This window comes from Nomascus leucogenys, chromosome 21 (genome assembly GCF_006542625.1).
Source record: "Nomascus leucogenys isolate Asia chromosome 21, Asia_NLE_v1, whole genome shotgun sequence".
NCBI classification, from domain to species: domain Eukaryota; kingdom Metazoa; phylum Chordata; class Mammalia; order Primates; family Hylobatidae; genus Nomascus; species Nomascus leucogenys.
In genome coordinates this window covers 12060659-12078416 of record NC_044401.1, presented here as the reverse complement: position 1 = coordinate 12078416, position 17758 = coordinate 12060659, and the positions used below count along the sequence as shown (strand labels likewise).

The 17758-nt window shown below is 39.1% G+C and overlaps 1 pseudogene; it reads left to right on the top strand.

The window, feature by feature from the left end:
• The first annotated feature begins 11482 nt into the window (after window positions 1-11482).
• On the top strand, window positions 11483-11581 carry LOC115832188 (annotated as a pseudogene).
• Window positions 11582-17758: the final 6177 nt, after the last annotated feature.

Sequence of the window (17758 nt, the reverse complement as noted above, 5' to 3'; positions counted from 1 at the left end):
ATGATGTGCAAACAAATATGTTTTCCTGGTTTGTCATGTGTAATTTGTCTTTGCTTAAGGTATTTTAATACCATGACAATTTTATTGTAATTATATGTGGCCAAATTAATCAACTTTTTCATTTATGATTTCTTAGTTTTGGATTAACCTTAGAAAAGTATTCCCAACACACACACACACGAACACACACATACACACACCTGTGTATACATATATAGTATTTTCCTAGTATACTTGTATTTTAAGTTTTCTTTGTAAATCTTGGAAAAATCTGGAATTTTGTTGTAAGTAATGAGGTAAGGATCCAAAATTAATTTTATTTTCCAGATAGCTATCCAGTTGTCCCAATACCATTTATTATTAGTTTGGTGCAAGAGTAATTGCCATTACATCGCTTACCCCCGACTTTCTATCCCATTCTTGCCATATATTAACATCTGATATATATTTGGATCTACTTACAGACTTTCTTGTTTATTCCATTTATCTGCCTGTGAATTCATGCAGTAATTAATGTAATTGTTATTATATTAATGTAATTACAGTAGTGCTATATTTTAACATTTGGGTGGGTAATTAACTTGCTATTTTTCTTTTTCAAGAATTTTCGGCCGGGCGCAGTGGCTCACGCTTGTAATCCCAGCACTTTGGGAGGCCGAGGCGGGCGGATCACGAGGTCAGGAGATCGAGACCACGGTGAAACCCCGTCTCTACTAAAAATACAAAAAAAAAAAAAATTAGCCGGGCGTGGTGGCGGGCGCCTGTAGTCCCAGCTACTCGGAGAGGCTGAGGCAGGAGAATGGCGTGAACCCGGGAGGTGGAGCTTGCAGTGAGCCGAGATTGCGCCACTGCACTCCAGCCTGGGTGACAGAGCGAGACTCTGTCTCAAAAAAAAAAAAAAAGAATTTTCTTGCCGTTTTAAAATTTTCTGTATGAATCAACACCTTCAGTTCCAAAAACAAATGCATAGACAAACAATAAATACTCTTACTGTATTTATTGTTACAGTAAGAGAATTAAGCTTATTACTTAAATTAGGAAGAACTGGCATCTTTATAATATTGAATCTTTGTATTGAAATGTATGTTTTCCATTCGTTTATATAGATTTTGTACACTTTTTATTATATTCATTTCTAGAAATTAATTTTTTTGTTATTGTAAATGTGATGTTTTTTTCATTATCTCTTCTAATCGGTTATTGTCTGTACCTATGAAAGCTGTTGATTACTGTTTATTATTGTACTCAAGTAGTTATGAATTCCCCTACTGTTAGCTACAATTTTTTAGTTTATTCTTTTGTGTATTCCATGTAAGCAAATATAACATTTGCAAAAAAATTTTACTTTCTTTTTCCAAATATATATATAATTCATTTCTTCTTTTTTCTAATTACATTGGCAAGTATAGTCAGGACTATGTTAATAAAATAGTAGTGATAGTAGACACTCTGGCTTTTTCTTGACATTAATGGAACAACATAGACACATTTTAAGCTAATAGTCACCATCTAAAAGCTAGCATCATATTTAATGCACTCCCAGTGTGTTTTAATTAAACATAATGCTGGCTTTTAAAAAGTGACTATTAGTTTAAAATGTGTCCATAAAGTCTTTAATTGATTGAGTTTTTTTCAGTGCTTGATTGGGTGATTATATTATTTCTCTTATTTGTTCTTCTCATAGGTGAATTATATGAACAGAGTTACTAATGTTGAATCAATTTCCCCATTCCTAGAATAAGCCAGTACTATTATCTTCACCAATGCTCAGTCATTATCTTGGGGGGGCAAAGCAGGGGAAGGAAGTGTGTTTTTTTCTTTTTTTTTATTATACTTTAAGTTCTAGGGTACACGTGCACAACGTGCAGGTTTGTTACATATGTATACATGTGCCATGTTGGTGTGCCGCACCAATTAACTCATCATTTACATTAGGTATATCTTCTAATGTTGTCCCTCCCCCCTCCCCCCATCCCACAACAGGCCCCAGTGTGTGATGTTCCCCTTCCTGTGTCCGAGTGTTCTCATTGTTCAATTCCCACCTTTGAATGAGAACATGCAGTGTTTGGTTTTTCGTCCCTGCAATAGTTTGCTGAGAATGATGGTTTCCAGCTTCATCCATGTCCCTACAAAGGACATGAACTCATCCTTTTGTATGGCTGCATAGTATTCCATGGTGTATATGTGGGAGGAGTGGTTTTTTCATGGACACCATAGTGGATTTAAAAGGGTGGCATCCAGAGGCTGTCATCAACTACGCTCCTCACAGCAGCTTCTCTTAAAGGAAATTTGAGCGGCACATTTCTGCAGCCGACACATGAGTCAATAAAGCACTGGAAGTCAAAAAACCTGAGCTTCAGAACAATGACTTCCAACCAGCGGTCCATGTGATCTTGGACCAGTAATACACTCTTTGAGACTCACCTTATTTCTTGCTGGATAATATAACAGAGTAGTGCACTAATGTTTTTCAAGGTATTTATTCTAATGCTAGCTCCAAGAATAGTGTTTAGCACATAACAATCACTCGATAAATATTTGTCTGAAGAAAAGAAATGAATGAATAAATGAAAGAGACATTAGGAAAGAGAAGATGAAGCCATTTAAAAACATATGTATAAAAGGAGATTCAAAATATGGATTCTATCTATATCTTGTTACCATTCTCTTCCTATCACATTCCATTCCTCAGATACTGCATTTACAGAGCATAGCAGCTGCTTGAACATGTAATGGCTTTTATAACTCCACATCTTTGTGCATGTGGGTCTCTTGCCCTGGAATGCCTTTTGATCCTCTGTGACTGACAAAAACTGTCAGAATCCAGCTTCAATGTCCCTTCTTCTCTGAAGACTTTCTTGACATCTCCAAGTTAGGAATCATTTCTCCCTCCTTTGTGTCCTCACAGTATTTTTTTTTTGTATATCTGCTATAGCATTTACTTACTCTATAGTGATTCGTCTGTATATCTTCCTCCTCCCACTAGATGATGGAACACATTAAAAGACCCTTAACTAATGAGCTACAATTGAATGTAGGCATGGAAGGATATTGATTTCTCTCATTTATTCTCAACTCCTGGGGTAGCCAGACAGTGAATCAGATGCCTCTGACCACAACCAAATTCATCCATTTATCCCATTGTGCAAAAACACATCTGCTAAGCATACCATGATTTGAAAAAGATAGGGAAGAACTGCCTTAACATAACAATTCATGTTCTACGTCTTTGTACACTGGGCACCTTGGAAGGAGCCTGGTGCATTAATATTAGCAATACATGAACTCACATCTTTTGCATACTGAATGAGTAAAGAAACCATTCTTAGTTTCAAATTGTTATTGAGACTTGGCATTCACTGTTACATAATTATTTGATTAATATCTGTCTTTTGGCTAGACTAAAATCCATTGGAGATGGAGTCATGTTTATTTTTTGCTTATTATTGTATCCCTAGCACAATGTTTGGCTGGGGCTGGAATATGGTAGATATTTAATAAGTACTTGTTGGATAAAGAAAAAAAAACAAATTATAAGACTGCCTCAGGTGGCTTAAATTAAAATCTTTTTTGAATCTTTGTACCTCAGGTTGGCCTGTCAAGCCTGCCATGTCCTCAACACTTCTGGGGATCCCTATACTATGTTCCAGCTCACCCATGCAGAGTGCTTTCTACCTGCCTGGCTTTCATAGTAGCTGCTTATTTCCTGATTACCATTACCTTGCATGTTCTGCATCTGTCCAACCATCAGAGAAAGGGCAAGTATAAACAGAGACTAACTTTAGTACTAGTCCCTAGCAGTCTCCTTCCAGAGGCATAGTTAAGTACTTATATTGCCCTCAGAATATGTCTGTCTATGGGCTCATCACAAGGTACTGTAATTGCCTCTTAATCTTATCTTTGTTGCTACAACGCTGGGCCAAATGGCTAGCATCTCATAACTGCTTATCAAATGTTTGTTGATCACTCACTATATTGGAAATTATTAATCAACCAACCAATTATCACATCAAATAATCATGAAATGATCAGGTGTTCTCTGCAGTCAATATTGAGTCCAGCAATGGGCTTGGTGTTGAATGGATGCCAAAAAAGGACAAAATACTTCTCTGCAGAGTTCACAGAAAAGAAAACTTTTTAAAAAAGGACAAAAATGTTCCAGGGAAGGTTAAAACAGCGTTGGGACAATGGAAAGGGTAAAATCATGTGTTTCGAAGCCGAACTTGCTGAGCTTGAATCTCATCTTTTCTACTTAGTAAAGGGATGTTCTTGGGTAAGCATATCCGGGATATCAATCTTGTCACTTACAAAAGAGAGATGATAAACACAAACTACCACTTGGGTTGTTTCAAGGATTAAGCAAACACATGCATTTAAAGTGTTTGGAAGAGACCAGGCATGGTGGCTCACGCCTGTAATTGCAGCACTTTGGGAAGCCAAGGCAGGCAGATCACATGAGGCCAGGAGATTGAGACCAGCCTGGCCAACATGGCAAAACTCCATCTCTACTAAAAATACAAAGATTAGCTGGATGAGGTGGTACACACCTGTGGTCCCAGTTACTCAACAGGCTAAGGAATGAGTCTTAGCTCCTTAGCTAAGGAACTAAGCAAGGTGGCAGCGAGTCAAGATTGCATCACTGCACTCCAGCCTGGGTGATAGAGCAAGACTCTGTCTCAAAAAATATATAAAATTGTTTTAGAAAGTGTTTGGGCTCAAAGAAGCTATTTATTTGAGACTCAACAACCAGCCCAACCATATGCTTCCATTTCGAAACAATTGGAGATAGCCTAATAGGAAGAGCTCCAGTCTGCAGCTCCCAGCGTGATCAATGCAGAAGATGGTGATTTCTGCATTTCCAACTGCGGTACCTGGTTCATCTCAATGGGACTGGTTGGACAGTGGGTGCAGCCCATGGAGGGTAAGCTGAAGCAGGGCAGGGCATCACCTCACCCAGGAAGGGCAAGGGGTCGGGGGATTGTCCTTTCCTAGCCAAGGGAAGCCATGACAGACTGCACCTGGAAAATCAGGACACTCCCGCCCAAATACTGCGCTTTTCCAACAGTCTTAGCAAATGGCACACCAGGAGATTACATCCCGCACATGGCTCAGGAGGTCTCACGTCCACAGAGCCTTGCTCACTGCTAGCGCAGCAGTCTGAGATCAACCTGCGAGACAGCAGCCTGGCAAGGGGAGGGGTGTCTGCCATTGCTGAGGCTTGAGTAGGTAAACAAAGTGGCTGGTGAAGCTCAAACTGGGTAGAGCCCACCACAGCTCTGCAAGGCCTGCTGCCTCTGTAGACCCCACCTCTCGGGGCAGGGCATAGCTGAACAAAAGGCAGCAGAAACTTCAGCAGACTTAAACCTCCCTGTCTGACAGCTCTGAAGAGAGCAGTGGTTCTCCCAGCATGGCGTTTGAGCTCCGGGAACAGACAGACTGCCTCCTCAAGTGGGTCCCTGACCCCCATGTAGCCTAACTGGGAGACACCTCCCAGTAGGGGCCGACTGACACCTCATACAGGCAGGTGCCCCTCTGAGACAAAGCTTCCAGAGGAAGGATCAGGCAGCATTATATGCTGTTCTGCAATATTTGCTGTTCTGCAGCATCTGCTGGTGATACCCAGGCAAACAGGGGTCTGGAATGGACCTCCAGCAAACTCCAACAGACCTGCAGCTGAGGGACCTGACTCTTAGAAGGAAAACTAACAAACAGAAAGGAATAGAATCAACAACAACAAAAAGGACATCCATACCAAAACCCCACCTGTAGGTCACCAGCATCAAAGACCAAAGATAAGTAAAACCACAAAGATGGGGAGAAACCAGAGCAGAAAAGCTGAAAATTCTAAAAACCAGAGCACCTCTTCTTCTCCAAAGGATTTCATCTCCTTGCCAGCAATGGAACAAAGCTGGATGGAGAATGACTTTGATGGGTTCACAGAAGTAGGCTTCAGAAAGTCGGTAATAACAAACTTCTCCGAGCTAAAGGAGGATGTTTGAACCCATCGCAAGGAAGCTAAAAACCTAAAAAAAAGATTAGACAAATGGCTAACTAGAATAAACAGTGTAAAGAAGACCTTAAATGACCTGATGGAGCTGAAAACCATGGCATGAGAACTATGTGACACATGCAAAAAATTCAGTAGCCAATTTGATCAAGTGGAAGCAAGGGTATCAGTGACTGAAGATCAAATGAATGAAATAAAAGGAGGAGACAAGTTTAGAGAAAAAAGAGTAAAAAGAAATGAACAAAGCCTCCAAGAAATATGGGACTACATGAAAAGACCAAATCTACATTTGATTGGTATACCTGAAAGTGACGGGGAGAATGGAACCAAGTTGGAAAACACTCTTCAGGATATTATCCAGAACTTCCCCAACCTAGCAAGGCAGGCCAACATTCAAATTCAGGAAATACAGAGAATGCCACAAAGATACTCCTCGAGAAGAGCAACCCAAAGACATATAATTGTCAGATTCACCAAGGTTGAAATGAAGGAAAAAATGTTAAGGGCAGCCAGAGAGAAAGGTTGGGTTACCCACAAAGAGAAGCTCATCAGACCAACAGCGGATCTCTCAGCAGAAACTCTACAAGCCAGAAGAGAGTGGGGGCCAATATCCAACATTCTTCAAGAAAAGAATTTCAACCCAGAATTTCATGTCCAGCCAAACTAAGCTTCATAAGTGAAGGAGAAATAAAATCCTATAAAGACACATGCACATGTATGTTTATTGTGGCACTATTCACAATGGCAAAAACTTGGAATCAACCCAAATGTTCGTCAATGATAGACTAGATAAAGAAAATGTGGCACATATACACCATGGAATACACTGCAGCCATAAAAAAAGGTTGAGTTCATGTCCTTTGTAGGGACATGGATGAAGCTGGAAACCACCATTCTGAACAAACTATCACAAGGATGGAAAACCAAACACCACATGTTCTCACTCATAGGTGGGAACTGAACAATGAGAACACTTGGACACAGGGCGGGGAACATCACACACAGGGGCCTGTCATGGGGTGGGGGGCAAGGGTAGGGATAGCATTAGGAGAAATACCTAATGTAAATGACGAGTTGATGGGTGCAGCAAACCAACATGGCACATGTATACATATGTGACAAACCTGCACGTTGTGCACATGTACCCTAGAACTTAAAGTATAATAATAAAAAATAAATAAATAAATGAATAATAAAGTTGATTTCTAGTTTAAAAAAAAGAAAGTGTTTGGAAGAGCCTCTGGTACACAGTCAGTGCTCAATAAATATTAACCATGATTATTATTGCTATTATTAGAAATTATTTCAAGGAGGAGCCCCAGACCCTGAAGAGTAGTAATGACTGCCATTTATTGAGTACTTACTACATGCCAGGGAGTCTGCTAAGGGTTCCATGTGTGTTACCTCATTTAGGCCTTGCCACAGATCCTGTGAGCCTACATACCATTAAATACACACTCTACAGATGAGCAACTGAGGATTCAGAGAATTCAAAGTATGTTGATCAAAGTGGTAACAATTAAGTGCCCAAACTCTCTTCTCATCTGGTCCTCCCTCCTGATCCTGCTTCCTTTGTCTACACAGAAAAAAAGCAATTTTAACCCTAGAGAAATGGAAAGAATCCAGTTTTTGAGGACTGGACCGTTTTTAAGGACAGATTTTATAAACTTCTGGTTAGAGATTTTGCAGCCTTTAAAATGTGGCATGATGACCAGTGATGAGCATTTTTTCATGGCCTCCAATCCTGCACCTTCCACCTACTAAATCTAAACAAAATTATAAACTTTCAGGTCCTCATCTTTTTTTTTTCTTTTTTTTTTTTTTTTGAGATGGCGTCTCACTCTGTCACCCAGGCTAGAATGCAGTGGCACAATCTTGGCTCACTGCAACCTCCACCTCCTGGGCTCAGGCAATCCTCCCACCTCAGCCTCCTGAGTAGCTGGGAACACAGGCACATGCCACCACACCTGGCTAATTTTTTGTATTTTTGGTAGTGGTGGGGTTTCGTCATGTTGCCCATGCTGGTCTCGAGCTCCTGAGTTCAAGCAATCCACCTACTTTGGCCTCCCAAAGTGCTGGGATTACAGACATGAGCCACTGCACTCACCTTTTAAATGTTTGTTTTTTCTCTAAGGAATAAATGAGATCATTGTAATGTATGTAAAACAATTGACACAGAATAGTCACTTGATAAATATAATTAATAATTTTAGAGCATAACTCATATGTTGTATAATGACCTAAATTTTACTTGCAAAACTACTCTGAGAAATTGTTAATCTTTAAAAACTCATGATAGCCACCAAAAATGTTTTGCATAAATATTTTGATCTCAGAACTCTTAGAAAGAAAATCACATAACTACATTGCTTTTCAATACTTAACACTTATATTCTAATTGTAGTTTTGATCCTACACTGAAAAAAAATAAAAATTTAAAAAAATGAATTTATCTTCAGTGGGTCAAGCCCACTGAAATGATCCTTTTAAAGTGAATACTAACCAAAAGCTCATAGACCAATGAAACATTTTAGAGACCCCTGAAATAAAGTTGCACCTACAACCAGCTCATCTTCAACAAAGTCAACAAAAATGAACAATGAGGAAAGTACACTTTATTCAATAAATGTCGTAGGGAAAACTGGTTAACCATATGCAGAAGAATGAAACTAGACCCCTACCTATTACCATATACAAAAATTAACTCAAGATGCATTAACGACTTAAATGTAAGACCTCAAACTACAAAAATTCTAGAGGAAAATCTAGGAAATATTCTTCTAGACACTGACCTAGGCAAAAAATTTATGATGAGGACCCCAAAAGCAAATGCACCAAAATCAAAAATAGACAAATGGGACTTAATTAAACTAAAGAGCTTCTGCACAGCAAAAAGAAATGATCAACAGAACAAACAGACAATCTAGGGAATGGGAGAAAATATTTGCAAACTATGCATCCAAATATGATCGAATATTCAGAATCTATAAAGAACTTAAATGAATCAACAAGAAAAAAGCAAACAACCCCATTAAAACGTGGGCAAAGGACATAAACAGATATTTCTCAAAAGAAGACAACTAGCAGCCAACAAACATGAAAACATGCTCATCATCACTAATAATAGAGAGATGCAAATTAAAACCACAATGACATACCATCTTACACCAGTCAGAAGGGCTATTGTTAAAAAGTCATCACTATGTACAGAGAAAAAAAAGTCCAAAAACAACAGATGTTGACAAGGTTGTGGAGAAAAGGGAATGCTTAGTGGGAATGTAAATTAGTTCGGCCACTCTGGAAAGCAGTCTGGAGATTTCTCGAAGAACTAAAAATAGAACTACCATTTCCGCTCAGCAATCCCATTACTGGGTGTATACCAAAGGAAGATAAATCATTCTACCCAAAAGACAAATGCTCTCATATGTTCATTGCAGCACTATTTGCAATAGCAAAGACATGGAATTAACCTAGGATTGGATTTAAAAAATGTGGTACATATACACCATGGACTACTATACAGCCATAAAAAAATTAAATAATGTCCTTTCCAGCAACATGGATGCAGCTGGAGGCCATTATCCTAAGCGAACTAATGCAGAAACAGAAAACCAAATAGCACATGTTCTTACTTACAAGTGGGAGCTAAATCTTGGGTTCACACAGACATAAAGACAGGAATAATAAACAATGAAGACTCCAAAAGGAGGAGGGGGGTGGGCTGAAAAACTTCCTTTTGGGTTCTATGTTCACTATCTGGGTGATGGAATCAATAAAAGATCAAACCTCAGCACCGCACAATATACCCTGTAACAAACCTGCACATATACCCCCTGAATTTAAATTAAAAATGACAATAAAAAATCAAATAATAAAGTAAATATTAAACAAAAGTACTCCCTTTTCAACTTCTACGATACACATAATAATTGAAAACACAAGAACCTGGCTGGGCGCTGTGGCCCATCCCTGTAATCCCAGCACTTTGGGAGGCCAAGGCAGGCAGATAACCTGAGGTCAGGAGTTTGAGACGAGCCTGGCCAACATGGTGAAACCCTAACTCCACTAAAAATACAAAAATTAGCTGGGCATGGTGGCGGGCGCCTGTAATCCCAGCTACTAAGGAGGCTGAGGCAGGAGAATCGCTTGAACCCGGGAGGCAGAGGTCAAAGTGAGCCAAGATCATGCCACTGCACTCCAGCCTGGGCAACAAAGTGAAACTCCATCTGAAAAAAAGAAAAAAGAAAATATGAGAACCTAAGATACAAATATCCAATCATTATATTAACATGAACTTTTTAAACAACTTTTTCTCTTGCTCACTTCGGCAGCACGTATACTAAAATTGGAACTGATGCAGTATTTTTCTTGACCCCTTCCCTAGACTCACGGCAGACATTCTCCTCTATTCGGCCCACCACGCTCAGCCCCTTGCAGAAGGGAGCAACTAAGCGAGTGAGTGCGGGATCTGGCCGGCTGCTCTGGGTGCTGACACAGGAACAAGCTCCGTGTGGAACCCGCGGCCAGACTAAGCATGTTGCCTCAAGGGGAATGCAGGCACCCAGGTGAAGGTGCTTTCAACCCTGAAGCCCCAGAGGAGGTGTTAACCGCGCTCTTTTAGTTCCACCAGCCACAGTCCAACAACAGCTGTGTCTTAGCAGCTCATTTGGCCACTTGCCTCATTGTGGAGGATGGCTGCCCTCTGCTGGCGAGGGCAAAGGGCCAGTATGACAGCCTTTCTGAGTGCCCATACTCGGTGGGTCCCAAGCTCTCGTCCAGAGTACAAGAAGCATAAGATCACATGGATTATTGAAGGATGGTGAAGGTGGAGAATTTTACTGAGCAATGAAAACAACTCTCAGTGGGGGGAGGGGGGAGGGACAGCATTAGGAGATACACCTAATGCTAAATGACGAGTTAATGGGTGCAGGAAATCAACGTGGCACATGGATACATATGTAACAAACCTGCACATTGTGCACATGTACCCTAAAACCCTAAAGTATAATTAAAAAATAAAAAATAAAAATAAAAAAAAAGTAAAAAAAAAAAAAAAGAAAAGAAAACAACTCTCAGCAGAGAGGGCAGCTGGATAGGGGATGAAAAGGGCAGGTCGTGGTTCCCAAAGTTAGATTGTCTCTTCCCTGAAGTTAGGCTGTCTTTGACTCTACCGAGTCTGGGGTCTTTATAGGCAGAGGATAAGAAGTGCATGCTGATTGGTTTGTGAGTATGCAAAAATGGTTAAAGCAAAGACACCACTCAAAGATGGGCATGACAGTGTAGAAAAACAATTAGGAAAGGATAGCTATACGTTAAATAGGTGAAGGGTGGGGATCAATCAGAAGTAAGCATGCCAAACAGGAAGCCAAGTTCTCAATCCAGTCTGAGGATTTAACCTGTAGCTTGGCTTTCAGGCTTTAAACTGTCTTCAGCTTGGAGGTGGGGTTTCACTGGGGACCCTCCCCTTTCTGCCTAGGCATTTGGCTGCCTTCTGTCACTCTCAGAACAATACAGAGATTATCATGGCCCCTACACAAGGATGACATAGAGATTCATGAAACATTCCATAAAAAAAAAAGTAAAAATAAATAAAACAAGAAAAAAATTTTAATTGACAGTACTTATACATAATGATATGATGTATAGTGATCAGATCAGGGTAATTAGCATATCCCTCATCTCAAACAGTTATAATTTCCTTAAAACATCAATATATGTCTCACTGGCTATAGTAGTCAGTTTGGATAGATGGAGGTTCTATTTCAATGGATGAAATACACAGGCTTTTGGAAAATCCTGATAGGTGGAGAGGTTTTTTTTTATAATCTGAGTGGAGATTTCTTTTGATCTGAGAGGACAGCAAAGATCAGGTTAAAAGTTTGCATGAGAAGATATATCAATTATTTAAAAAGCAAAGATTGTAGTTGATAAGATGGTTTCTACAGAGAAATGCATTTCTCTCTAGAGAAGATTGTACAGCCTTATAATTGTTTCCATTCACATGGAACAACTCCAGCTGCTTTCAAAAATCAACAAATGATCAGCAGAAGGAAGATGGAAAGAAAACAACAGAATTTTTGCTCTGTCCAACTGATAAATACTGGATTGCCTATAAACTATGTTAAGCATAATTAAGCACAGAATTAACATCATTTGTAATGCAATGAAAAAAGGCAGCTGAGACAAATGCAAAAGACACCAATACATTGCTTTGATGATCTAAATCAACACTGCCAAGTTATATATTTACAAAAAAAATATGAACAAAGGCTCAAACAATTAATTTTCCTTCTGGATGCATGTGCATAAGCTATGGCTAAAGGTTCGAAGAAATTTTCATCCCATTATTCATCAAGTTTGTTAAATCTTAACCTCTTCCATGAACCATGCCCATCAGTGTATCTAATTACCTAGAATGAATCAAAAAAACAGTTCTAACCTTGTATTTCTTAGCTACAGCATCATAGGCAAGAGATGAATGTTTTTACTCAAACTTTCAGGCCTCTATTTATGATAGAAGTCAAAAAAGAGCACATTGTTTGAAGTTTCCAATGTTTGAAGTATGGTACAATCACTTGAAATATGTCGTTCATTCACTCAACAAACATTTACTAAGACTATACTTTTGATAGGCAGGTTCCCTATTAAGTGTTAGAGATATGAGTTATAAATTTCTCACAGTCTAGTAGGAGTGACAGGCATATACAGATGCAATTTTAATACAATAAGAAATGCGGTGATAGCATAGAATTCTGATGTGGAGTGGGAAGTAGGTGGGGAGTGGTGGCAATTTGCACAGACAAAAGACACTTTACCTTGTGGGAGAAAGGAGTCAAGAATACTTTCTTAGAGGAGATGATGACTACATTGAGATCTCAAGGAGGAACAGGATCGATTTTCATAAAAATCTTCATTAGTAGGTAGCATAATTTGCTCCATTTTATAGGTGAGGAAATGGACATACTCTGACTCAGAGCTGCTGAGTGGCAGAACGAACATTTTGAAACCAAGCCTACCTGATCCCACTGTCGTACATTTCCCAATGTACTGTGTTTTATCCTCTGGTAAGAGAAAAGTTGAAAGTGGAAGAAAATACTCTATATTTAGCTCTAAGTCATAAAATCTTTTTACCATTACTGATGTGACCTAGCAATTCCAGCACAACATTCCCTTCTTACAATTTTTCCCATGTTCAGCTAAGAAAATATAATTGCTGGCTTGTATTTCTACCATATACTCTTAGAAATTCTCAGGAAAAGCCAAGACATTATAGTTATTTCAGAGAGAAATAGGTATGAAAACCTAAAACTGTCAGTAAGAACAGAGGACATTCTATTAAAATCTTTGTAAAAAGTGGCCAGGTGCTGTGGCTCACCCCTGTAATCCCAGCACTTTGGGAAGACAAGATGGGAGGATCGCTTGAAGCCAGAAGTTCAAGACCAGCCTGAGCAACATGGTGAAACCCCATCTCTATAAAAAATACAAAAATTAGCCAGGCTTGGTGGTGCATGCTTGTGGGCCCAGCTACTCAGGAGGCTGAAGTGGGAGAATCACCTGAGCCCAGGAAGTCAAGGCTGCAGTGAGCCATGATCATGCCACAGCACTCCAGCCTGGGTGACTGAGTGAAACCCTGTCTCAAAAAAAAAAAAGTTGTAATAAGTGTCTGGACAAATTTTTAATGAGAGGGAGGTGCGGCGGCCTGAAGATCTTCTGGAATAAGGAATTTATTTACCTCTTCACTATAGTGCAGAAAAGGAGTTTCTTGATCATTTGCCTACCTTCATGAAAGAATTAGGGCACAGTTTTATTTTGGACCTACCATAATACCAAACTGAAAAAGACTAAATAAGAAATTTAGAAAATTAGGAGCCATCCTGATTACCAATTGCCAGCAGTTCATGCTACTTCAGATTTAGGGATCCATGAAAGAAAACTAAGAGATTTCATTGACATTACCATTACCATTGATGCATATCCCAGTGTGAGATTGGGAGTAATTTACAGATAAGTTCATTTAGCAGATATTTATTGGTGACCTACTATGTGCCCAGCAATGTTCTGCCCACTAAGAATTTAATGTTGAGCAAATCGTAGTACCTGCCCTTAGGAGACAATCAAGCAATTAGAATATAAATGCATAGAGTCCAGCCCACTCATTTTACCCATGTGGAAATAGATGTTAAGAACATTAGTTTGTCTAACTCTGTTTATTCATTGTTGGTGAAAGGAAAATTGATACATCCTTTTTTGGAAGACAATTTGGAAATGCATCTTAAATTTGAAAATGTTCTTAGTTTTTGACACAGCTATCCTAAACAGGAATTTATTTTGCAGATACACATGCAGAAGATCCAAAGATGTGTGTCTGGTAATATTCTTGCAGCATTACTCATATTATGGACATATTGGGAACAATCTAAAAGTCTATCAATAAATGATTGACTGAATGACATATTGTACAGGAGTTTACAAGATGAAGTCAATTTGACATAATGTAAACATGGGAAGACATTCAAGACCAATTGATACATGGAACAAAAGGTGTAAAACGGCTTGGATAATATGGTTCTTTCTTAGTTTAAAAAAGAGAAACACACTACAAATACATGTTTGGAAAAATAAATACTGTGGAAATTAATACCAAATTATAAGCAATGGTTAATAAAGTAGCTACAGGTAATTTTCATTTTTATGTAGTATATCTCTATAATATTGTATTGGACGTTTTTCTTTTAAACGAGGTCTTGGTATATTGCCCGAGCTAGTCTTGAACTCCTGGGCTCAAGCAATCCTCTTGCCTCAGCCTCCCGAGTAGCTGGGATTACAGAAGCATGCCACCATGACTAGCTATTTTTTCATTCTTTAAAAAAGGAGAATGTTCAACTAAGTTGATGTGATCTATAAACATTTTTTCTCTTAAAAAAAGATTAGACTTTTTAACTTTCTAGGCTTTTATAGCTATGAAAGTACTTTGAAACTACAAAGCCTTAGGCAAATTATGGGATTATTTCTTTGTACTAATTGTCAATAACACATATATTGGAGCACTCTGGAAAAGAATATGCTTATGCAGAAAAGATTTTTAACCATTAAAAATAACATTAAAAATTAGAATAATAGCATTGCCTTATAGTTTCTTACAAGCATTCTTTAACTTTAGTTCAGGTCTCCTGAGTCCTAATCCAGTTCTCTTTTCATGCACTTTCTTGCCATATGGGTTATCTGTTAAAAACTTTTGCCTGAAGGCAAAAATCTTCTAAGCAACCACTAATTCTCATTACAGAAAATGCACATTTCAGAGTGTTTCTATGAATGGAAAAGAAAGCTGATGATAATGCTAATAAGCACTTGTAGAAATATACTGTGGAAACTAAACTTTATGCCACAAGAATGTAAAACTAACCAGTGACTTGACCTGTCCATGTGGAGACCTCACAAATTATCTAGAAATAACAGTAACCAATGCACTTGGGAGACATTTTTGCAGAAAGTAATCATAATCTTAAAAAATAAAATATTTATATTTAGATGCAAGATGACAAAATGTGGAAGTGCTCCTCTCCATCAAACATAAAACGCTATCAAACTGAGATCAGAAACTCCATGTGTAAGAATGAGGCACATGATGGGAGAACTGAAGTTTCTACAAGCCTGGACAAACTGCAGCCAGGCTCCAGGCTCCCTTGAAAGAGAGAAGTTGGCTGGAATTGCAAAATGAAGTGTCAAACCACCTAACAGATACTTTAATGCATGCTAAGTGCTTTACTTGAAAGTTCATAGGATTCACAAACCAGAAGTTGAAGAATGCAATATTTAAGAAAATGTAACACTTACCAGTCTTCAGATTTGGCCACCTTTGTGTGCCACTGTGAAAAATAAAGATATCAATTCATTCAACTCAAACAAGATTTGAATTGCCCAAATGGATGGTTGAGTATGTAAGAGGATGTTAAAATGGAAATCTCTTCTGAGGACAAAGCCAAAAGCCATCAGACAGCAGAGACAGTTGTGAAACCGGCCATCTCTACAACTCAGAATAAGCTCTGTGCAGATATTTCTATACCTCTCACTTACATAAAAGGCATAAACCGGTACTCTCATTTCAAGCCTAGTGAGAGGGCTCCTAGGAACCACTTGGAGAGCATATAACGTGTCCCTACAGTACGGGGGGGCCCTAGGGAACAATGCTGTCACCCAAGAAATCTGAGGGGTGAGAGAAGCACTGTCTCGAGGAGAAGCCAAAAGAGGGAATATGACATTGGATAGCCTAAAATCTCAGAATTTCCAGAGCAAAGGGTCCAGGGGTGTTCCCTATGGACTTGATGTCGGTTGTGTGTACAAAAGCCAGTGTAGGATTGTCTTAGAATCTGTTAGTGAGGTCTCTCACGGGGCTAACAGACCTCAGCAAAGAGATACTAAGGGCTTCACCAGATTCCACGTTGGCTGGAGGAAGGAGGAATCCACCATCGAAGCACAGATGTATTTCCTTATTTTAAGGACTGAAGTTGAGAGAGCTTCAGTGACAGGGACTCTAAAGTACCCAAACAGAGTCAGCTGTATAATTAGACATTTGAATGTTTGCTGGAGGTTTTATCATATTAAGAAATGATTAATGTCTAAGTTTGATAAAGGTATTGTGGGTTTTAGGTAGATAGATGGTAGATGGATGGGTAAATAGATATTAAATATTGAAAAGGAATTCTTAAATTTTAGAGTTTTGCTGACCTATCTATAAATGAAATAGAAATGATATATATGAGATTTACTTCAAAAAAAATATGGGAGGTGGATGCAGTGGCTCATGCCTGTAATCCCAGCACTTTAGGAGGCCAAGGCGGGCAGATCACTGCTAAAATACAAAAATTAGTTGGGCATGGTGGCGATCACCTGTGATTTCAGATATTCAGGAGGCTGAGGCAGGAGAATCTCTTGAATCCAGGATGCGGAGGTTGCAGTGAGCTGAGATAGCACCATTGCACTCCAGCTTGGGTGACACAGCAAGACTCCCTCTCAAAACAATAAAATAAAATAAAATAGTATGGGGCTGGAGCACAGGGCAAAGCTTCACAACATTGGATTTGGCAGTTTCTTTTCTTGCACAGGCAACAAAAGAAAAAATAGACAAACTGCACCTCATGAAATTTTTTTAAATTTGTGCATCAAAGGATACTACCAACAGAGTAAATAGACAACCCATAGGATGACAGAAGATATTTGCAACTCAGATGCCTGATAAGATACTGATATCCAGAATATACAGAGAACCCCTAAAACTCAACAACAATAAAAAAAACCAATCTAATTCAAAAATACACAAAGGACTTGAATAAGACATTTTTCCAAAGACATACAAATGCCTATCAATGTGCCCAATGAAGCTGGGCACAGTGGCTCATGCCTATAATCCCAGCACTTTGAGAGGCCGAGGTGGGTGGATCACTTGAGGTCAGGAGTTCAAGACCAGCCTGGCCAACATAGTGAAACCCCATCTCTACTAAAAATACAAAAATTAGATGGGCGTTTTGGTGGGTGCCTGTGGTCCCAACTACTCAGGAGGCTGAGGTGGGAGAATCGATTAAACCCAAGAGGTGGAGGTTGCAGTGAACAGAGATCACACCACTGGCCTCCAGCCTGGTGGCAACAGACTGAGTGAGACTGTCTAAAAAGATAAAAATAAAAAATTTTTAGAAAGCCAATGAGCACATTAAAAGATGCTTAGCATCACTAATCATTAGATAAATACAACTCAAA